This window comes from Salvelinus sp. IW2-2015, linkage group LG26, assembly GCF_002910315.2.
Source record: "Salvelinus sp. IW2-2015 linkage group LG26, ASM291031v2, whole genome shotgun sequence".
Taxonomy (NCBI): domain Eukaryota; kingdom Metazoa; phylum Chordata; class Actinopteri; order Salmoniformes; family Salmonidae; genus Salvelinus; species Salvelinus sp. IW2-2015.
The window spans coordinates 47,526,974-47,550,687 of NC_036866.1; the positions used below are offsets into that span (position 1 = coordinate 47,526,974).

Sequence of the window (23,714 nt, forward strand, 5' to 3'; positions counted from 1 at the left end):
ATTGCAAAGAGGTGATAAATGGTGACCAATTCGATAAAAATAGGCAAGTCTCCCCAGATCCAGATTACGTTACAGCTCTTGGTCTGTGTTTACACAGGCAGACCATCATTCTTTTCACTAATGAAATCTGTCGACCAATCAGATCAGCTCTGAAAAGGCTCAGATGTGAAAGATCTATTGTGATTGGACAAAAGACCAATTATTGGAAAAAATATAAGAATTTGTCTGCCTGTCTAAACTCAGCATTATTATGTTGKTACCACAACGAGCAACAGTAAATGTTATTCACATAGGCCTAGATGATTTACATGTCTTTCCCTTGAATCTTTTCAATTATGCAAAATCTGTATATTGAGGTCCTAACAGCTTTGTGTTATCAGAGTCAAATGTCTTATAGTGGAAGTTAGTCTTATTGGTTGATCAATATTTTATCAGGCTGATGCAAATAGGGTAGTGACGGGGGTAGTAGTGACACACGCAAACCCAGAGAGACAGACAGCCCTGTTTTGCTGTTGTCACCTGGTGAATGTCTCCTAAAAATGAAACTCATTGGTAAGCACATTARAACTTGATGACCTAGTGCTGGCTTCTGTTTTTAGATTCCATTGTCACGTAACCAGGGATCTAATATCCTCATATCTGAGTCTACCGCTTCTGCACGGCCCCTATCATATTATCAATCAACTTCCTCAGCCCTTTTTGGAATTGGGACTATTATTTGACTGCACTGGGCACGAAGCATCTCCGAGTAAGATCCGGTCCTCTCTGTCCATATAATCAATCATTTTCATTATGATTGTAGTGGAATTTTACCGTGTCTCTTTCTGCTTACAGTGTCTCACACCTGTCATACATGTTTGCATACTTAACAACTGTTGCATACTTAACAACTGTTGCATACTTAACTGATTCCATATCGCCCCTCCGACTCTTTGTGAGTACGGGCCCTGTTCTCTGTCTGTGTCCATTCTGGTGACCACTCACTCATGAGAGGCTTTGCATTTCAGACGCGACCCAAGCCTCACCAACAGAACAGGAGACGTCGTAACAACAGCATGCCTGTTTGAACTCCAGATAAGGTATCCTATTCAGGCAGTAAGCCTTCTAACACACCTTAAAATCTAAGAACAGTAACACTTGTTTGTAAAGAAAAGGAACAAAGTGAAGCAATTTATGATGCAAGATCAACTGGTCTGGAATGGCTGACCTTTTCCCAATCCCATGGACTCTGGTCCTGGTAGGGTGGATCCCTGAGCAAAGAGTAAACACTCAAGCCAATGTCCTGATAAATCCTGAATTGCTTTGAGGGCTCTGTTTGGTGTTTGGTTGATACTGGCTTCAGGGGGAATAGGCTATGGGTGTGGAGGTTAAGATAACGAGTGGATAAGTGAGCGTGAAATGTGTGTGTGTGTGTATGCATGTGTGTTTTTGTGTATGCGAGCGAGAGATCGAGAGAGATTAAGTGGCAGCCTGCTTTTGTCCTTTCAGAGTCTCGTCAATTTACCACGGTGTCGTCTGTTTCTGTTGTTGCACATTTGTTAGGGTTGGAGTAGTGATAGGATAGGCTGAGACATTTGTCAGACATTTGTTAATGTTTGTAAACTGCTCTGAGTCTCTCAGATGCAGTCTGACAATATTCCGAACTGTTCTTGCGCTCTCACTTTTTCTCTCCAGGCTTCACAACAACGCGAGATGAACGCAAATGAGATKAAAGGCCATGAGATGAGAGGCTTGAACGACCACAACAGGTTCCAAACAGGCCGAGAGTAGAGCGACAACACAGGCGAACAAACTTTTATGATCTAAACACGCCAAAACTGCGTTGCATACACATTGTCAGCGCAGCAGTTTTCAGAGAGCTCACACACAGGTCGGACAGCTGTGTTACTTCCTCCTTCCTGACAGCGGGTGCACTCTTAAAGTGGCAACGCACGGTGAAGGCTCTGTGCAGGATTTCGCCACGCTCCTCCCCCCATTTAAAAAAAAAAAAACAAGCCTGTAGAAACGGGGATAATGCAGGCTTTGGCAGGCTAGGTTCATACTACTCATAACCAGGGAAGTCCTCATCATCAGAGTCCTCCAAAGAGTTCCTGCAGGCGATATCTGGGCATCAGTCCAAATTGTGTTATTACGCAATTAGTACAAGCCACTGTCAGCAGCATTAGAATAGAAAGGAATGATTGGACTGGTGTGTAGATATCCCTGATGCTACATGAGTCACAGAGGGCAGTACAGACTTACTTTTGGAAGTATTAATTGAGGACCAGGTGAGGAGGGACACAATCGTGTTGGCCGCCAGGTCCTCTGCAGCCAGTTCCTGCACCCTGATGGACACAGTGTTTGAAGAAGCTTGAAGAACCTGTCAAGAGCCTGTTGGGAAGCACTGCGCCAACTTCACTGCTCACCGTGGCCTCCAGCCTTGCCCATGGTGCGCTGCAGCACTATACACAATTGCTTGGCCAGGTCGTCCGACAGGCCCTGCACTTTGCTAAAGTAGTTTCGAATGAGGTTCATGTTGTGCGTGTTCCTGATGCCCATGCAGCGCTGATCGTACATGAGGTCATTCCATGAGCCCTCCAGGTTCATTAGCTTGCGGTGGCCCTACATTAGCTCTGCCGCTACCTCGTGCACTGCACCGGAAGGAATGAGAAATATKAATACACAAATACATTGTAGCTGTACAGTATCACATCAAATGCAATGCAAGCCAACAATAATAGTTTCCAATCAAGTGGCATGTAACTGGTGGAGTTTTTAATATATTTTTTTCAGGTTCTCCACGGCTGAGGSAAGCTGACTGTGTTGCATGATCCATCCCAGCATATTTTATGTCCTTCATGTTTGATTTATTAAGATCCCCATTAGCCGACACCAATGGCGATTAGCTAGTCTTACTGGGGTCCGACACGTAACAGAAAAGACATTACAGACAAAAGACTTTACAATTGACATGCATTTAAAAACATGAACATGTAGTGTGCGTGTGTGTGCATCTATCAGTTACACATACATCTCAGTACATACACACACGTAGATCACATGGGGGAKAGGCGTTGTGCTGAAAGGTGGTGCTTTATGTGTTTAAAAAAAACAAAAACAGCTTTGCTGATCACTTGCACGATACGAGATGGAATGGAGTTCCATGCACTCATGGTTCTGTATAATACTGTACGTTTCCTTGAATTTGTTCCGGACCTGGGGACTGTGAAAACACCCTTGGGGGCATGTCTGATTGGGTAAGTGTGTGTGTCTGTGCTGAGTGCAAAGTTGACTTTGCAAACAACACGTTTCTTACAAAAAACAAGAAGTGACGCAGTCAGTCTGTCCTCAACTCTTAGCCAAGAGAGACTGGGATGCATAGCATTAGTATTAGCCCTCTGATTACAATGAAGAGCAAGACGTGCCGCTCAGTTCCAGGCCAACTGCAGCTAATCCAGGTCTTTCTTTGCAACGCTTGACCATATGACAATAATCAAGATAAGATCAAACTAGAGCCTGCAGGACTTGCTTCGTGGAGTGTGGGGTCAAAAAAGCTAAGCATATCTTTATTACAAACAGACTTCTCCCCATCTTTACAACCATTGAATCTATTAAATAAGATGACATCCTACGGGATTGGTGTCCCTAAACCAGGACGGTTGTGGCTAATGTGCGCTAATGTGTCTAGAATGTCGTAAGTAACAGCCAACTTTCCAGGACATAGACATGTTTTATTGGGCAGAAAGCTTAATTGTTAATATAACTGCACTGTCCAATTTACAGTATTTACTACTGTGAAAAAATAACATGCTATTGTTTGAGGAGAGTGCACAACAACAAAACACAACTGGTTTGATACATTCACCTCTGAAGGTAAATAAAGTACTTACATTCAGTAATCTTGCTCTGATTTGTCATCCTGAGGGTCCCAGAGATAAAAGGTAGCGTAGTTTGATAAAATCAATTTTTAGATTCAAATGTAGTAAATGGGTTCTACAGTTTGAACCCCTGCTGTCTCTGGCCCCTCACCCACCCCTCACGGCCATCTAGATGTGTAAAGGTTAGTGTCTTTTCTGTAGGGAAGTTAATTATCCATCGTGTATGACATTCCCGGGAGTGTGTGAACTTACATTTTTTATTACTATAGCATTTTCGTATGTTTTCTATAGTTATGTAGTTATGCTTCACTGGATCAGTCTGAAACTTTGCACACACACTGCTGCCATCTGGTGGCCAAAAGATAAATGACACCTAAACTATCTAACTGTATGGCCTTTTCTCTTGCATTTCAGAGATGCTGAGTTTTTGAAAACGCATGTTTTTATTATCTTTTACCAGATCTAATGTGTTATATTCTCCTACATTCATTTCAAGTTTCCACAAACTTCGAAGTGTTTCCTTTCAAATGCATATCCTTGCTTCAGGTACTGAGCTACAGGCAGTTAGATTTGGGTATGTCATTTTAGGCAGAAATTGGGGGGGAAAAAGGGTGGTAACTAGTTACAACCACTCTGCAGAGGCTAGGACTAGGTGGAGGGTGGAACGATAGAGTTAACTCCTCATCGTCTCGTTCCGCAGACCTTAAAGTGGGCGGTGTCGGGGTGCACATTGTTTTCTTGTATCTTAGGTCTTGGAAAGGAGAAACGAGAGTGATCAGATCTGTGTGTGAAGGAAGGGTTGGTCGACATGGTGGGAGAGTACAGATGATGAAACATTGAGAACGGAAGACTGGACCGAACATTGTTCCTAAAACGGACAGCGAGACGAACACGGTGATTATGCCCAGCGTAGCAGTGAGAAGTTTATCACAAGTCGAAAAATACCTCAACAGCCGGAACGATATGGTAACTGACTACTTTTTTGTTTTCCCATTCTTCTACACTGCATAGCTTATAGGCTAGGCTGCTCAAACATTGGAGGCATTGTACTGTATTGGAGGCATTGTACTGAATCGTCATCATAACGGATCGAATGCMTCCATATGTGAACATCTGTTGTCCTACTTCTCGCTCATATCTGATCATTCACTGGGTTATGGGCTATGCGACTATTGCCCTGAATATGGTTTAGTTGCGTTTTAAGTAACGTTACGCGATTGCGCTCATGAAATGGTCAGATATCTGTTTATTGAGGCTCTACTCTGTTATGTATGCTACACTGTGTACACTCTTGTTTGTGTTTCATATACACGTTGAGGGGTGATTGGAGGGGTCTATTCTTTATAACCTTGTTAATATTTTCAACAGATTTTAATAACACAATCATGCCATTCAGTATTGCCTAACATACGTTTGGATTATTATTTGAGCATTTCAAATAACAAAATTGTGTTTAAATGGTATTTTATTTAAAAAAATGTTTTGCCTTTTTTAAAAGTTGAAAGAACACAATAGAATAGAAAGGGTTAGCAGCTCACCACGACAACCTCTCACTTGGTTTTGGTCCAATATGACGTCCTAGTGTCCAAAGCAATGTTCTGTTCTGTTCTCTTACTGTTGTGGCTGTTTCCGATTGACAGCTGGATAGACCTGCTATCACTCAGATAAAAATGTTAAATATGGCTCACAGCGGGATACAGTTAGCTATTCCATGTTATTACAATGTTACAGCTGTACAAGCATTTGGTTTTGGTCCAATATGACGTCCTAGTGTCCAAAGCAATGTTCTGTTCTCTTACTGTTGTGGCTGTTTCCGATTGACAGCTGGATAGACCTGCTATCACTCAGATAAAAATGTTAAATATGGCTCACAGCGGGATACAGTTAGCTATTCCATGTTATTACAATGTTACAGCTGTACAAGCATTATCGAAACCCCAGTGTACTATTGAATAACATGGACTTGTGCACATCATGTAAATGACTGGAGTTCTTGTTCATTTATTTATAGTTTACCCCTTATTTCCAATTAGAGTATAAAACAACCTTATGTTTTGGCTTATGATGGGGTTAGACAGTTTACAAGGATGGAAATATCACAGAGTGGCCCTTTAAGGAAGTTGTTGTGTCACTGTTGAAAAATGTCCCTAATACTAGTCCACCATACAAATTTAAAACCGATTGGTCTTCTCGTAGGCCTAATCACACACACACACACACACACACACACACACACACACACACCGAGTGTACCAGTACAGTGACACACACACATTGGAATGCCCGTTGCCTGGAGCACGGTGTGTCCCATGGTTGTGTGTGAACACCCAGTGAAAACCCCCAAAAATCACTCAACTGTCAAAGAGAGAGCACGTTGTTTCTATTTATCCTGGAGATATCAGGATAAATAACCACAAACCTTTGAGGATTAGCCAGTTTGTCTGTTGACTGACTGTTTGGCTGACTGGTTAATTCCAAGCTGTTTATCATGTTTGAACATGAGGAGGATGTCATCTTGAGCCGGTTGTTAAAGTGTCAAGTACACGTTCCTTGATTTACTACACTCAATGCCTCACCTCTCCTTCGCAATATACACTACCGGTCAAAAGTTTTAGAACACTGACTCATTGACGGGTTTTTCTTTATTTTTACTATTTTCTATATTGTAGAATAATAATGAAGACATCAAAACTATGAAATAACACATAWTGAATCATGTAGTAACCAAACAAGTGTTAAACAAATCAAAATATATTTTATATTTGAGATTCTTCAAATAGCCACCCTTTGCCTTGATGATCAATGGAAACAGGATGCACCTGAGCTCAATTTCCAGTGTCATAGCAAAGGGTCTGAATACTTATGTAAATAAGGTATTTCTGTTTTTCACTTTGGTATTGTGTGAAGATGGGTAAGAAAAATKTATATTGAATCCATTTTTAATTCAGGCTGTACTACAACAAAATGTGGAATCAGTCAAGGATTATGACTACATTGTAACACCAATATCCTTAATGCATTGCACTGGGATGCAATCAGATATGCAGAAGTTTTAATATGTAGTTATGTACTTGCCAATCTGACAACTTTTAATCAGGGTGCAATACGACTGAACATTGTGAAAGGTTATGGCTGTAACTCACACTGCGGTTATGTCACTTGATAATCCCCCACTGATTTTAAAAGTTTCACATTCACAAGCTGTCGAACCTTTTCATACTTCTTCCTTACAGGGCATTGTGCCATACAGCTCAACATTTAAAAAAAGTTATAGCTCTACTAGCAGTTATACCACTTGATAATACCACTAATTTAAGAGGTTCACATTTGTAAACTGTCTGACTGGCTCATACGTCTTCATCTTACGTTCTTAGTTGCTTCTTTACCCTCCATTCATGCTTTCCTTCTTTCTGCAGCTAATGAATTGACTCCACTTAATCTCCAATAGTCAGTGTTACGCAGCACGTTAATGCACTGGGCCTAGGCTATACCTACCTAGTCAAGGTTTGTCGGTCTGATTGGTTCTCAGACAGGTACTGCTTCTTCCTTACCTTGCATTCATGCTTTCCTTCTTTCCATTTTTTTCCTCCTTTCCTTCTTTCTGCAGATAATGACTGTGCACTTTTCCCTGAAATAAACTAGATGCATAAGGGGATCAGGGGGCCCTCTGTTATGCAACACTGCTCTAGTTGTAGGCTAACTGCAGTGCTGCTTATTTTACTTGCCAGCAGCATATCACTACTTTCAGTCTCTTTACAGATTTTTACAGCTCTTTACAGCTCTTTCAATTTTTACAAACGACATGCCACTAACTTTGAGTAAAGCCCGTGTCTATGTATGCGGATGACTCAACACTATACACGTCAGCTACTACAGCGACTGAATTGACTGCAACACTCAACAAAGAGCTGCAGTTAGCTTCAGAGTGGGTGGGAAGGAATAAGTTAGCCCTAAATATTTCTAAAACTAAAAGCATTGTATTTGGAACAAAACACTCAGTAAACCCTAAACCTCAACTAAATCTTGTAATAAATAATGTGGAAATTGTGGAAGTTGAGATGACTAAACTGCTTTGAGTAACCCTAGATTGTAAACTGTCAGGGTTAAAACATATTGATCTAGTAGTAGCTAAGATGGGGAGAAGTCTGTCTATAATAAAGCGATGCTCTGCCTTCTTAACAACACTATCAACAAGGCAGGTCCTACAGGCTCTAGTTTTGTCGCACCTTGACTACTGTTCAGTCGTGTGGTCAGGTGCCACAAGAAAGGACTGCAATTGGCTCAGAACAGGGCTGCACGGCTGGCTCAGAACAGGGCAGCAGGTCTGGCCCTTGGATGTACACAAAGAGCTAATATTAATAATATGCATGTCAAACTCTCCTGGCTGAAAGTGGAGGAGAGATCTTCATTTCGCCTGTCACATTATTTTACATTATGACGCTTACCGTAGTTCCCCAGAACAGTTGAGCCAGCAACGTGTTTGTTTGTAAATGGCACAATGGGAGAAAGCGGGAGCAGGTGAGTCCAGCTGTGTAGTGACGGGGGTTGCGTTTTATATTGAACGTTTTTTGTTGTTGCTTCAATAGAGTAGTGAGGGACATGCAACTATAGTTTCCCTTCACAGAAAATACATTAGTGAAACATTCAGTTTTTTTGCAAAAACGATGCATCGCCATCATATTTCTAATGTTTATCATAGAAAGAATGTAACCAGCTACATTTCCTAATGTTTTGCTTAAAGTTAATCTTGCATTTTACTGGAGAAGTGAACCTGAAGCACACCATTTGTTTGATGCTGAGCAAAAATTACAGTAAGACGCATTTTAGGTCTGTGTTTTGTACTTTTCTCGGTATAGCCAGCCTACTTTTCTCAGAGAAAATGCAAGGTTAACTTTTTCACACATGAGTTCCAAAAATCTCTAATGGTCGCCCCAGCGTGAGTTTTTGTCTGCACGTGATGTCAGAATGCACTCACTGTTCCAAAATGTGATTGGACAGTTAACACGCACTGCCTGCTAATCAAATCTAATTTGATTTGGTTAGCAGATGTTATTGCGGGTGTAGCGAAATGCTTGTGCTTCTAGTTCCGACAATGCAGCAATATCTAACAAGTAATATCTAACAATTTCACAATAAATACCTAATATACACAAATCTAAGTAAAGGAATGGAATTAAGAATATATAAATATATGGACGAGCAAAGTCAGAACGTCATAGACTGTGARACAGTAAATAGTATAGATTCAGTATATACATATGAGATGAGTAATGCAAGATATGTAAACATTTTTAAAGTGACTAGTGTTCCATTTATTAAAGTGGCCAATGATTTCAAGTCTGTATGTAGGCTGCAGCCTCAGTACTAGTGATCGCTATTTAGAAGCTATTTTTCAGTCTCTCCTTCCTAGCTTTGATGCACCTGTACTGACCTCTTCTTCTGGATGATAGCRGGGTGAATAGGCAGTGGCTCAGGTGGTTGTTGTCCTTAATGATCTTTTTGGCCTTCCTTTGACATCGGGTGCTGTAGGTTTCCTGGAGGGCAGGTAGTTTGCCCCCGGTGATGCATTGTGCAGACCGCACCACCCACTGGGGGGCCCTGCGGTTGTGGGCAGTGCAGTTGCCGTACCAGGCGGTAATACACTCCAGGATGCTCTCAATTGTGCATCTATAGAAGTTTGTGAGGCTTTTAGGTGACAAGCCAAATTTCTTCAGCCTCCTGAGGTTGAAGAGGCGCTGTTGCACCTTCTTCACCACACTGTCTGTGTGGGTGGACCATTTCAGTTTGTCCATGATGTGTACGCAGAGGAACTTAATACTTTCCACTGGTGTACCGTTGATGTGGATTTTGGGTGCTCCGATGCTGTTTCCTGAAGTCCACAATCATCTCCTTTGTTTTGTTGACGTTGAGTGATTTTCTTGACACCACACTCCCAGAGCCCTCACCTCCTCCCTGTAGACTGTCTCGTCATTGTTGGTAATCAAGCCTACTACTGTTGTCGTCTGCAAACTTGATGATTGAGTTGGAGGCGTGCATGGCCACGCAGTCATGGGTGAACAGGGAGTACAGGAGGGGGCTGAGCACCCACCCTTTTGGGGGTGGCCCATCAGGAAGTCCAGGACCTAATTGCACAGGGCAGGGTTCAGACCCAGGGCCTTGAGCTTAATGATGAGCTTGGAGGGTACTATGGTGTTGAATGCTGAGCTATAGTCAATGAACAGCATTTTTACATAGGTTTTCCTCTTGTCCAGATGGGATAGGGTGGTGTGCAGTGTGATGGCGATTGCATCGTCTATGGACCTATTGGGGCAGTAAGAAAATTGGAGTGGGTCTAGGGTGACAGGTAGGGTGGAGGTGATATGATCCTTGACTAGTCTCTCAAAGCACTTCATGATGACGGAAGTGAGTGCTGATAGTCGTTTAGATCAGTTACCTTAGCGTTCTTGGGAACAGGAACAATGGTGGCCATCTTGAAGCAAGTCGGGACAGCAGACTGGGATAGGGAGAGATTGAATATGTCCGTAAACACTCCAGCCTGCTGGTCTGCGCATGCTTTGAGGACGTGGCTAGGGATGCCGCCTGGGCCGGCAGCCTTGCGAGGGTTAACACGTTTAAATGTCTTACTCACTTCGGCCACAGAAAAGGAGAGCCCACAGGCCAGGTAGCACTGTGTTGTCTTCAAAGCGGGCAAAGAAGGTGTTTAGCTTGTCTGGAAGCAAGATGTCAGTGTCTGCGACGTAGCCAGAAGGCGAGGTCAGTACAGGTGCATCAAAGCTGGGACGGAGAGACTGAAAAACAGCTTCTATCTCAAGGCCATCAGACTGTTAAACAGCCATCACTAACATTGAGTTGCTGCTGCCAATATACTGACTCAAATCCCGAGCCACTTTAATAATTAAAAATTGGATGTAATAAATGTATCACTAGCCACTTTAAACAATGCCAATTTATATACTGTTTACATACCCTACATTACTCATCTTATATGTATATACTGTACTCTATACCATCTACTGCATCTTGCCTATGCYGTTCGGCCATCGCTTATCCATATATTTATATGTCCATATTCTTATTCATTCCTTTATACTTGTGTGTAAAAGGTAGTTGTTGTGAAATTGTTAGATTACTTGTTAGATTTTACTGCATGGTCGGAACTAGAAGCACAAGCATTTTGCTACACTCGCATTAACATCTGCTAACCATGTGTATGTGACCAATCTTTTTTTTTGATTTGATGCATATTGCAAACAGACCAAACTCATCTTGTCTCCTTTTATCTTTGATTGACGCGAATTGCAAATATGGCGGCGTGCACAAGCTACCCATCGTCGGATTACTTTCGATTTATAGAAAGTGTTTTACTCAATTATTTCGATCAATGTTGAGCTTACCCGTGATGTGATGAATTATAAATAGTAATTGCTTTTAGCTATGTCACGTTCCTGACCTGTTTTCCTTTGTTTTTGTATTTGTTTAGTATGGTCAGGGCGTGAGTTGGGGTGGGCATTCTATGTTATGTGTTTCTATGTTGGGTTCTTTTCTATTAGCCTTATATGGTTCTCAATCAGGGACAGGTGTTTGACGTTTCCTCTGATTGAGAACCATATTAAGGTAGGCTGTTCTCACTGTTTGTTTGTGGGTGATTGTTCCTGTGTCTGTGTATGTCGCACCACACGGGACTGTTTCGTTTTAGTTCGTGTATGTGTTCGTTCCTGTTAGTGCGTTATGTTCTCTAGTTCAGGTTTGTTCACATCGTTTATTGTTTTGTAGTTATTCAAGTGTTCTTCGTGTTCGTCGTCTTGTTTAAATAAATTTCATCATGTATTCCACCTACGCTGCATTTTGGTCCGATCCTTCTCGCCTCTCCTCATCCGAGGAGGAGGAAGAAATAGACGAACGTTACAAGCTAATTCATATTGTGGTTTCTGTCAGCCGAGAGTTATCTAAATATGACCGCTTGTGTTACGTCAATATTTCCTCAGCGTTAGGACTAATGTAACCTACATTTTCCGGTTTGGATGATTGTGTTATGCTGTCATTACTTCTGTGAATGTCTGAGCATTGCATCCAAAAATAAACTTATATAAACTTATATGATGGCCATGGGTGGCTACTTTGAAGAATCTAAAATCTAAAATATATTATGATTTGTTGAACACTTTTTTGGTTACTACATGATTCCATATGTGTTATTTCATAGTGTTGATGTCTTCACTATTATTCTACAATGCATAAAATAGTAAAAATAAAGAAAAACCCTTGAATGAGTAGGTGTGTCCAAACTTTTGATTGATACTGTATGTGTATAACTATATGAGCTGGATAGCCTGTCTTTGCAATTAGTTTATTTTTGTTTGCTCTCGTTAGCATATTTAGCTAGCAGCCTCCATGTAAATTCGTTATTACCTGTCCTAATTTTGTTATCATTTGCCAATGATTTTTGGCACCCCCTTGTGTACTAAGCCAGTAATACCATAAATCCCGGGATGAGAGAAGGACGGTATGACAATATAATACATCTGGATACCTCCCAACCCTCAGATGATTTATGTAGGTTACTTTGTACTGTAACTATCCTTACTTGAATTCAGTTTTTTATGACATTTAGAATTAGCCATTTTATAGCATTCACTCACCATATTTTGGCCATTTGACAGTGTAAACATTTGCATAACTTGTTAATAAGATATGTAATAGGCTGTTGTCCCTGTTTCCATAATTAGTCTATTGCTCAGAAGCTGTACTTTCTGTGAACAAGCCGACAACGAACATCTTTGTGTCATGACTGTATACATCTGAGTGTTATTCTGATGAAGGCCATTGTAGGTCAAAACATTGATCTATTAACCTTGCTTGAATAAAACAAAGATTTTTCAATGGTGAGCGAACGTTGCGCCTTTTTCTTTGCAATGATGATTATATTTTTTTGGGCTACACCTCGACTCATGTAGGTTGATACTCCCTCCTCTTCTTTCCTTAATCTGAGCGCCGCACATTCTTTACATGCATGTACGCCTACATGTATGTACATTTTGTGGAAGCTCTTCGTCCCATGACAGGCCCTGTTGCCACATTTCTTGGAATAGACACTTGATTCCCAATACAAATCTGATAGGATCAAATTTTCGTTCAGCAGAAGTACTCCTCGTTTTGCTTTTTTCTTGTCTTTCWGGAATTTAATCAAATCTGTCATTTCAAACACTAATTTGTCAGTGTCTGTTCTCCATGTAAATCCTAGTACTTTCAAAGGAGTTAGAATTTTCGCTCACATTTTTACCATTACTTTCTCCTTTGTCCATTCAGTGTGCAGCTTGTGTGAATTTGTTTGGCATTTGCATAGGTTCATGCTTGTGCTGTCCATGCTCTCTTTAGCATTCATGGTTATATCAGAGGCTGTTTCTTTGTCCTCTGTTCCGCAGATGAGGTCGTCAACATGCAAGCATTCCATCAGTGAAGTTACCATGTCTGTATATACCCCCTCATACTTGTTCAGATTGTGGCTGCTAAAAGCAATGGGCTTGCAGGTGCTCTAAATGGAACTCTCGTCATTCCAAGAGAGTACATCTTGATTTCTTCACTTAACATGGGGGTTTCACTTGTCCATAAGAATCTTAATACGTATCTGTCCATTTCCTTTTGTGAGATTTGCAGAAATGCTTTCGTGATGTCTGCCGTTAGCACTACTCTGTGCTGCCTGAAGTTAATTTGGATACTCGACAGGTCAGGGTTTAGATTTGGACCTTTTAGTAAGCAGTCATTTAACGAACGATGCTCATCAAATATCTTATTCCAAAATCATGGGCATTAATATGGAGTTGGTCCCCCCTTTGCTGCTATAACAGCCTCCACTCTTCTGGGAAGGCTTTCCGCTAGATGTTGGAACATTGCTGCGGGGACTTGCTTCCATTCAGCCACGAACATTAGTGAGGTCGGGCACTGATGTTGGGCGATTAGGGCTGGCTCGCAGTCTGCATTCCAATTCATCCCAAATGTGTTTGTTGGGGTTGAGGTCAGGGCTTTGTGCTAACAGGTAGCATTCTCCTGGCATCCGCCAAACCTAGATTTGTTCGTCGGACTGGCAGATGGTGAAGCCTGATTCATCACTCCAGGCAATGCGTTTCCACTGCTCCTGAGTCCAATGGCGGTGAGCTTTACACCACTCCAGCAGATGCTTGGTATTGCGCATGGTGATCTTAGGCTTCTGTGCGGCTGCTTGGACATGGAAACCCATTTCATGAAGCTCCCGACGAACAGTTCTTATATACGTATGTTTGCTTTGTCATTATTGGGTTTTGTGTGTAGATTGAGGAAAAAATGTAATTTAATTCATTTTACAATAAGACTATAAAGTAACAAAACGTGGGAAAAGGGAAGGTGTCTGAATACATTCGGAATGCACGGTATATCCGTTTAATTTTCTTCAAAAAAGAGACACCAGCCTCATCTCCGAAGTGTTTACTAGATAGTTGACTAACCTTCCGGTTGAAAATAATTGACCTACCCGTCAACTTTTCATTGCATAGCCCAGTGTGCCCTCCTGTGGACTCTTAAAAATGGTTCTTCACCAAAATCTTTTTCGGTGTTGTAACCAAATAATGTCAATTATTATTATTTTTTTTACAAATTAAACTTATGTTTCGAGAAAGTAGATAATTTACATCAAATATAACTATAATTTCAGTGAAGTGCAGTGACATAAACAATGAAAACACTGTGGAGTTTGTTGCAGAGATGCACTTGGAAGGTAGAAATACACAAGATGGGTTGAATAAATATATTTTAGATGTAATATATTTTTTCAAATAAATAATTGCATATGAAAACAAACAAATCAAACAATCACATCTCGACTTCCGTCCCTATATTGTCACAGAAATCACAATAGAAATCCAGCTCCGCCGCTAACTCTGGATCCCACTGCACACACCTGCAGTGGAACCAGTGCTGGCAGAAATCACAGAACACCCATGGCATTTCAGACTCACACTCCTGTGGGGAGCTTGCAGGCAGTTCGTGCTCCCCACAGCAAGCACTGCAGGTGGCGTCTTTTAAAAAATTTGAAAAACCCCAAAAAACTATCAAATTCATTAACATGGTTTGCAAATGTAGAAGTACTATAGCAACAATAGTAATTGATACAACTGAGAGAGAGAAAAACAAACAGGTTATGAAGTACCTGAGGGTGGTGCCATGGGTGGCGTGACAGAGGGGCCGGTGGGGCGTTTCTTTCCCTTTTCTGTGCTGCAGTTGAGAGAAAAGGTAGTGTTAGACAGAGCATGGTTCATGAAAACCATTTTTTACTTTTGGAGGAAGCTGCAGAAGTTTTAGAGGAGGTGGACATGCCTTGTTGCTGGTGCTATGGACTGTAGATATGTAAAGAGGAAAAAAAATACATAACAAAAAGTACCCATGGAGGTGGCTGTATTCAAATTGCTGGGGGCAGGTACACCAGTTCTTAGACCCAGTTGGGACCGAGACGGCATTAAACGGGACCCTTCAATAGCTGGGAAGAGGCCACACTTCTTAAACCCTTCCACCAAAGGAAATACTCTGGCAAATTGTGATTTGTTTACCATGTAGGAGTGGTCAAAATAGCTACAGTACCTTGGATAATTCATCCTTTAAAGGGCCACGGTATGCAACGTCCAGCTACTGTAGGACATGGGTGCAGTGTGGTGGAAGACAACGAAGTATAACCCCTTCCCTTACTGTAGCCGCGAGCACCTCCGCGTCCATGTGGCTCTTGTGCCCATCGAAGAGGGTACTCCTTCACTGCCAGCTTAATAAAGTGCTGAAACCACTTCCTGAACAGGTCCCTGTCAATGTAGCCACTGTATGACCGTCCATACAAGGCTTGGGGGGTGCCTCCCAGTGTGTAGTGGCCGCCGGGCAAACATTTGGGGTAGATGATAAATGGGGGGCCGTCTTACCCAGCTGCATTGAAGCAGGCCAGTACTGTTATGTGCTCCTTGTTCCCCGGAGCCTGCTGGTACACTTGTTTTGCACCCCGGGGAGCCAGCAGTTTGTGCCTGCTATGGCCTCTACGAAACCCAGACTCATCGCAGTTTTAGATTTTTCTGGGTTTCTTCCTCAACCTACCCTCCTCCAAGTGCTTCTTATAAGAAGTGAAGAAGGTGTCCATTGTCGGACGGGTGGCTCCCCCTGTTCTAGGTGTCCGGCCTCCTCATGCTCAGGTTCTTTTGCGTCCTGAACATTTCCCATCACCTCTTCCCCAGTGGTGGGATTGTCTCCACTGAGTGCCGAAACCTAGAATAAAACAGAATATAAATTGTTGATCCAGGATTAAAATGTTTATTTTAGCATCACCATAAACATCCACAATTACATCACGCGCATTGAGAACAGTCAGTCCAGCATTCTACATACATAAACACAGAGAACACCAAACACCTGCGTATTTTGTCGGCGTATTTCATCAGCCGCTGTCTGGTGAAGGGTAACCCATTGCTGGCGCAGTAGATACAGTACTGCATCCACTGTGACAACCATTGGTCACCCGGCCGCTCAGCCTGTCCGCCAGAGTCTGCCGAGGTACACTATGCACCTTGGTAGATAAGACAAGAAAATTGTTACTAACAGATGAAATTCACATACACGAATGTTACGCACGCCTCTTGGAGGACGTAACGCAACACTCTGCTACACTCAACTCCCCATGGAGTGAAAGAGCTATGTGATTGTAGGTGGGGTGTTGCGAACCCTCCTCCAAGAGGCGTGCGTAACATAATGGGGGCTCATCCGGGATAATTAAACCAACCAGACCACGCTGCTCTGAGCTCTCTGTGACCGATCGCTGCAGCTGTACATAGTCCATCYGTAAACTACCCACCCAATTTACCTACCTCACCCCCCATACTGCTTTTATTTATTTACTTTTCTGCTCTTTTGCACACCAGTACCAGTATCTCTTCTTGCACATGATCATCTGATGATTTATCACTCCAGTGTTAATCTGCTAAATTGTAATTATTCGATTTATTGCCTACCTCATGCCTTTTGCACACATTGTATATAGATYHYYTTTTTTCTACCATGTTATTGACTTGTTTATTGTTTACTCCATGTGTAACTCTGTGTTGTCTGTTCACACTGCTATGCTTTATCTTGGCCAGGTCGCAGTTGCAAATGAGAACTTGTTCTCAACTAGCCTACCTGGTTAAATAAAGGTGAAATAAAAAATAAAAAATAAATTGGTGATTGAGGTGTGGTGGTTGATTGTGAGTTTGGGTGACTTGTTTAGTTTATGTGTGTTCAGTAGGCTGCTGTGTACAAAATGGCTGCCTCAGCYGTCTCCAAGTTTATTGAAGCGCCCTCTGTTGATCGGTTGGTGGGGTTGCTTAAAGTAGACCTTTGCGCCATAGCTGACCATTATGGACTCTTCGTCCCTGAGAAAGCCCTAAAGGCTGAGCTTTTGGTGCTAGTCAGGGAGGGTTTAGTGAGAAAATGAATTTTCTCATTGAAAGATGAGAGGGAGGCTTCAGGAGAGGAGACGGGTAGACCTTCCGATGCCAAGTCGGAGGACGGCGCGGAGGAAGGGGTTGCTCGTACCCCCTTTATATTGCCCCGATTCGACCCTGTATCTTCGGCTTCGGGTCGTTCAGACGGGACCGGTAGGCTAAAGGTGAGGCTGGCCCATTTGGAAATGGCACAAAAAGATAGTGTGTTAGACAGATGGAGTTTGATTGAGAAATTAGGAAAATGGAAATAGAAGCCGACAAGGAGGTTAGGATCCGACAACTGGAGCTAGACGCTGGCTCCAGTGCGACTCCACAACCTGCTCATCATCAAGCCCAATTCGATGTAAGTAAAAATATTGCGTTAGTCCCTCCTTTTCGGGAGTCGAAAGTTGATTCTTATTTCTCTGCGTTTGAACTTGTGGCCGCTGCGCTGCATTGGCCACTCGAGATTTCGCCGCTCCTGTTGCAATGTAAATCTAACAATTGTTTACAGACAGATTATTTCACTTATAATTCACTGTATCACAATTCCAGAGGGTCAGAGGTTTACATACATTAAGTTGACTGTGCCTTTAAACAGCTTGGAATATTCCAGAAAATGATGTCATTGCTTTAGAAGCTTCTGATAGGCTAAATGACATCATTTGAGTCAATTGGAGGCATACCTGTGGGTGTATTTCAAGGCCTACCTTCAAACTCAGTGCCAAAAGAAATCAGCCAAGACTTCAGAATTTTTTTTGTGGACCTCCACAAGTCTGGTTCATCCTTAGGAGCAATTTCCAAACGCCTGAAGGTACCACGTTCATCTGTGCAAACACCATGGGACCACGCAGCCGTCATACTGCTTAGGAAGTAGACTCGTTCTGTCTCCTAGAGATGAACGTACTTTGATGCGAAAGGTGCAAATCAATCCCAGAACAACAGCAAAGGACCTTGTGAAGATGCTGGAGGAAACAGGTACAAAAGTATCTATATCCACAGTAAAACGAGTCCTATATCGACATAACCTGAAAGGCCCGCTCAGCAAGGAAGAGCCACTGCTCCAAAACCGCCATAAAAAAAGCCAGACTACGGTTTGCAGCAGCACATGGGAACAAAGATCTTTCCTTTTGGAGAAATGTCCTCTGGTCTGATGAAACAAAAATAGAACTGTTTGACCATAATGACCATCGTTATGTTTGGAGGAAAAAGGGGGAAGCTTGCAAGCCGAAGAACACCATCCCAACCATGAAGCACGGGGGTGGCGGCATCATGTTGTGGGGGTGCTTTGCTGCAGGAGGGACTGGTGCACTTCCCAAAATAGATGGCATCATGAGGGAGGTAAATTATGTGGATATTTTGAAGCAACATCTCAAGACATTAGTCAGGAAGTTAAAGCTTGGTCGCAAATGGGTCTTCCAAATGGACAATGACCCCAAGCATACTTCCAAAGTTGTGGGAAAATGGCTTAAGGACAACAAAGTCAAGGTATTGGAGTGGCCATCGCAAAGCCCTGACCTCAATCCTATAGAACATTGTGGGCAGACCTGAAAAAGTATGTGCGAGCACGGAGGCCTACAAACTTGACTCACTTACACCAGCTCGGTCAGGAGGAATGGGCCAAAATTCACCCAACTTGTTGTGGGAAGCTTGTGGAAGGCTACCCGAAATGTTTGACCCAAGTTCAACAATTTAAAGGCAATACTACCAAATGCTAATTGAGTGTTTGTAAACTTTTGACCCACTGGGAATGTGATGAGAAAAAAAAAGCTTAAATAAATAATTCTCTCTATTATTTTGGCATGTCACATTCTTAAAATAAAGTGGTGATCCTAACTGCCTTAAGCCTGGGAATTTGTACTAGGATTAAATGTCAGGAATTGTGAAAAACTGAGTTTAAATGTTTTTGGCTCAGGTGTATGTAAACTTCCGACTTTAACTGTAGTTAAAACAACTGTGTTGTGGGCTTATGAGGTGGTGCCTGGAGCCTATAGGCAGCGCTGCAGGAACCACAAGAAATCCTCTCACCATACTTTTGTTGAGTTTGCAAGGGACAAATAGTCTCTGTTTAATCGCTGGTGTTCAGCCAGCAAAGCTAACACCATTGCTGATATTCAGGAGTTGATGCTGTTGGAGGATTTTAAAAGCAACCTGCCTGATGGAATTGTAGGACGTTTAAATGAACAGAAAGTGGCGACATTGGCCCAGGCAGCAGTGTTGGCAGATGAGTACGCTTTGACACACAATACTGTCTTTGGTGCGCCTCGTTTTGAGGGACGAACGATTACATCATCAGTGCTTTGTTCGGGTCGCTTTTACTCTGACGACCCTAAGCCTTTGCACGAAATCCGTGAATGTTTTTACTGTCACCAAAAGGGTCACGTGATTGCGGACGGCCCGGTTTTGAAAAATACATAATAAATACCGAAACAGTCCCTGTCACCTCCCCTAAATTAAAAAGCGCGGGTTTAGTCCAGTCTTTGGCTCGTCCGTTGGACCGAGTTATTGATTCAGCATTTGGGAAACCGGATTCTATCTGTGGTCCGTTTATCACTGCCGATAGAGTTTCCTTAACTGAAGAAGAAGTTGATCAAAAGCCCATGCCAATCTTACAAGACACCGGGGCGGCGCAGTCAGTAATCGTTACTGATGCTTTACCCTGGTCCCTTGAAACGTATTGTGGCTCGCATGTCATATTACAGGGTATAGAGACAAAAAAACGTACCTGTACCATTACACTGGGTACACTTAGTGTCAGACTTGGTATCAGGACGTTTCCGTGTTGGTGTAGTGTCTACACTGCCAGTAAAAGGAGTCACATTGCTACTAGGGAATGATATCGCTGGTGGTAACGTCACTCCTGTGTTATAAGTAGTAGACAACCCGAGAAATCAAAACTGCAGATGATAAATTGGTTCAAGCATTTCCCCATGTTTTTCCTGCTTGTGTGTTAACAAGGGCACAATCTCGCAAGCTGGGAGATGTGGTGGATTTGTCTAGTTGCATTTTTGAGCATGTTGAGGTAGAAGACAATGCACCGAGTATTCCTTCTGCAAGGCCGCCAGTTTTTACCCCTGTAAAAACTAAGGCAGGGGAAAGCGAAATCTTGCCCTAATCACATGGCATTCTTTTGTCTGTCACCCCCGAGAAGGTGATTGAATGTCAAAAGGGAGACACCAGTCTTCGCAAGTGTTTTGCTTCAGTAATTTTCACTGAGGAAGCTAAAACTATGGAGACCGCCTACTTTATGGAAGCAGGAGTTTTGATGCGTAAATGGCCAGCTCATAACACAGTTAGTGACTGGAGTGAAGTGTGTCAAGTGGTTGTTCCTAAACCGTTCCGACAGCAGGTGCTGTCACTCACCCATGACCAGGCGTGGTCCGGACATTTGGGGATCAAAAAGACTTATAACCGAGTCCTTCAACATTTTTTATGACCAGGTTTGAAGTCTGACGTTGTCCAATTTTGTAAAACATGTCATGTATGTCAACTCACTGGGAAAGTGAATCAAACAGTTCCTCGCGCGCCGCTCTGCCTGATTCCTGTTGTGGGGGAACCGTTTGAACGAGTGATAATCGATTGTGTAGGTCCGTTGCCGAAGACCAGGTCAGGTAACCAGTTCTTACTAACAATAATGTGCAGTGCTACTCGACACCCAGAGGCTATCCCTCTCCGTACTATAACGGCTAAGACTGTGGTGAAGGCACTAGTGAAGTTCTTCTCTATGTTTGGCCTCCCTAAAGTAATCCAAACTGATCAGGGAACCAACTTTGTCAAAACAGTTCTCAAATGTGTTAAAGACACTGTGTATTTCCCATCAGGTCTCCAGTCCGTATCATCGTATCAAGTTTTGAAGGAGCATATCCTATCTCCTAAACCCAGTAGCGCCCCTAAAAATGTGTTGGATTACGTCAGTAAGATACAGGAGAGACTGCACGCCGCATGTGTGTTAGCCCAAAAGTCTGTCTCCTCGTCTCAAAAACCGCATGAAGTTACATTATGCGATTATGTGACCAATTATGTGATAAAGACCCCAGATCGTAGGTGTTCTTCCCGTGTGTGTCATGTTAACATGTTGAAAGCATATTATGTGCGTGATTCTTCAGACAGCTCCTCAGGTAAGCCGGTCCAGCCCGCCGTCTCCAGTGTGGCTGCGGTGGTGCTGAAGCCTGGCTGGGACCTAGAGGAGGATAAGGAGGACGGGTTGGAGTTACGCCATACGTTACAGCAATGTAAAAGCTTATGTAATTCGCAGATGCTGAAAAAGTTACCCACTCAAATGGAACATTTGTATAACGATCAAACTAATGATGTTATCCTATTGATAAATAGTTTTCTCAATGTGTTTCAGGATGTTCCAAGTCGCACGTCCATCTTGGAACATGACATTACATTTACATTACATTTAAGTCATTTAGCAGACGCTCTTATCCAGAGCGACTTACAAATTGGTGCATTCACCTTATGATATCCAGTGGAACAACCACTTTACAATAGTGCATCTAACTCTTTTAAGGGGGGGGGGGGGGGGGGGGGGGGGGGGGGGGGGGGGGTTAGAAGGATTACTTTATCCTATCCTAGGTATTCCTTAAAGAGGTGGGGTTTCAGGTGTCTCCGGAAGGTGGTGATTGACTCCGCTGACCTGGCGTCGTGAGGGAGTTTGTTCCACCATTGGGGTGCCAGAGCAGCGAACAGTTTTGACTGGGCTGAGCGGGAACTGTACTTCCTCAGAGGTAGGGAGGCGAGCAGGCCAGAGGTGGATGAACGCAGTGCCCTTGTTTGGGTGTAGGGCCTGATCAGAGCCTGAAGGTACGGAGGTGCCGTTCCCCTCACAGCTCCGTAGGCAAGCACCATGGTCTTGTAGCGGATGCGAGCTTCAACTGGAAGCCAGTGGAGAGAGCGGAGGAGCGGGGTGACGTGAGAGAACTTGGGAAAGTTGAACACCAGACGGGCTGCGGCGTTCTGGATGAGTTGTAGGGGTTTAATGGCACAGGCAGGGAGCCCAGCCAACAGCGAGTTGCAGTAATCCAGACGGGAGATGACAAGTGCCTGGATTAGGACCTGCGCCGCTTCCTGCGTGAGGCAGGGTCGTACTCTGCGAATGTTGTAGAGCATGAACCTACAGGAACGGGTCACCGCCTTGATGTTAGTTGAGAACGACAGGGTGTTGTCCAGGATCACGCCAAGGTTCTTAGCACTCTGGGAGGAGGACACAATGGAGTTGTCAACCGTGACGTGGATGTGGGTAACGCTGCTCCTATACGTCAGCATCCGTACCGGGTTAACGCTAAGAAAAGGGAGGTAATGAAAAGTGAGGTAGCTTATTTATTACTGAATGACATGGTAAAACTCAATAACAGCTCCTGGAGTTTCCCGTGTATTCTCGTTCCTAAGCCTGACGGTACGTCCCGCTTATGTATGGACTATCGTCGCATAAATGCCGTTACAAAGTCTGATTATTTTCCTCTACCTCGCTTAGATGACTGCATTGATATAATTGGCTCTGCTGCTTACGTTAGTATGTTAGATTTGCTAAGAGGTTATTGGCAGGTGCCTCTGACCTCTCGAGCTTCTGACATCTCGGCTTTCGTTGTTCCTGATAACTTCGTACAATACACTGTGATGCCCTTTGGAATGTGTAATGCACCTGCTACCTTTCAGCTTCTAGCTAACATTGTGCTCGCGGTTGTGCCAAATTGCACTGTTTACCTTGACGATGTGGTGATTCATTCGTCTACCTGGTCTAATCTTGCCACCTTGAAAAGTGTGTTTCAGCGGTTGGAGAATGCTTCTTTAACCCTCAATTTGGCCAAGTGCGAGTTTGGGAAGGCTACTGTGACTTACTTAGGGAAGCAGCTGGGACGAGGTCAAGTGCGCCCAGTAACTGGCAAAGTGGAAGCAATTGTTGCTTTTTCTGCTCCCACGACTCGCCGCCAGTTGCGCAGATTCCTGGGGATGGTAGGGTACTATCGTACGTTCTTTAAGAATGCTAGTAGATCCCCCATCTCTGCTTAGTCCAAAAGTACCATTTAAGTGGTCCCAGGAATGTAACTATGCTTTTGAGTCCACCAAGCGCTGCTTTGTAGTGCCCCAGTGCTTGCCGCCACCAAATTTGACAAACCTTTTAAGTTGGAGGTAGACGCTAGTATAGTGGGGGTGGGTGCGGTTCTCTTGCAGGAAGATGAAGAGGGAGTGGATCGGCCCGTCAGTTTCTTCTCCCATAAGTTCAACTCGTTTCAGTCAAGGTACTCCACCATTGAACAAGATATGTGGGCTTTATTGCTAGCTTTACAGTTTTTTGAGGTATATGTGGGCGCCAGTACCTTGCCTGTACTGGTCTTCACGGACCATAATCCTTTAGTGTTTTTAAAGCAAATGTGCAATCAGAACCGCCGCC

The 23,714-nt window shown here is 43.2% G+C and overlaps 1 pseudogene; it reads left to right on the forward strand.

Annotated features, from left to right (window-relative positions):
- Window positions 1–4,561: 4,561 nt before the first annotated feature.
- The window catches only part of LOC111952250 (transmembrane and coiled-coil domain protein 3-like), a 45,479-nt pseudogene continuing 26,326 nt past the window's right edge, over window positions 4,562–23,714 (forward strand).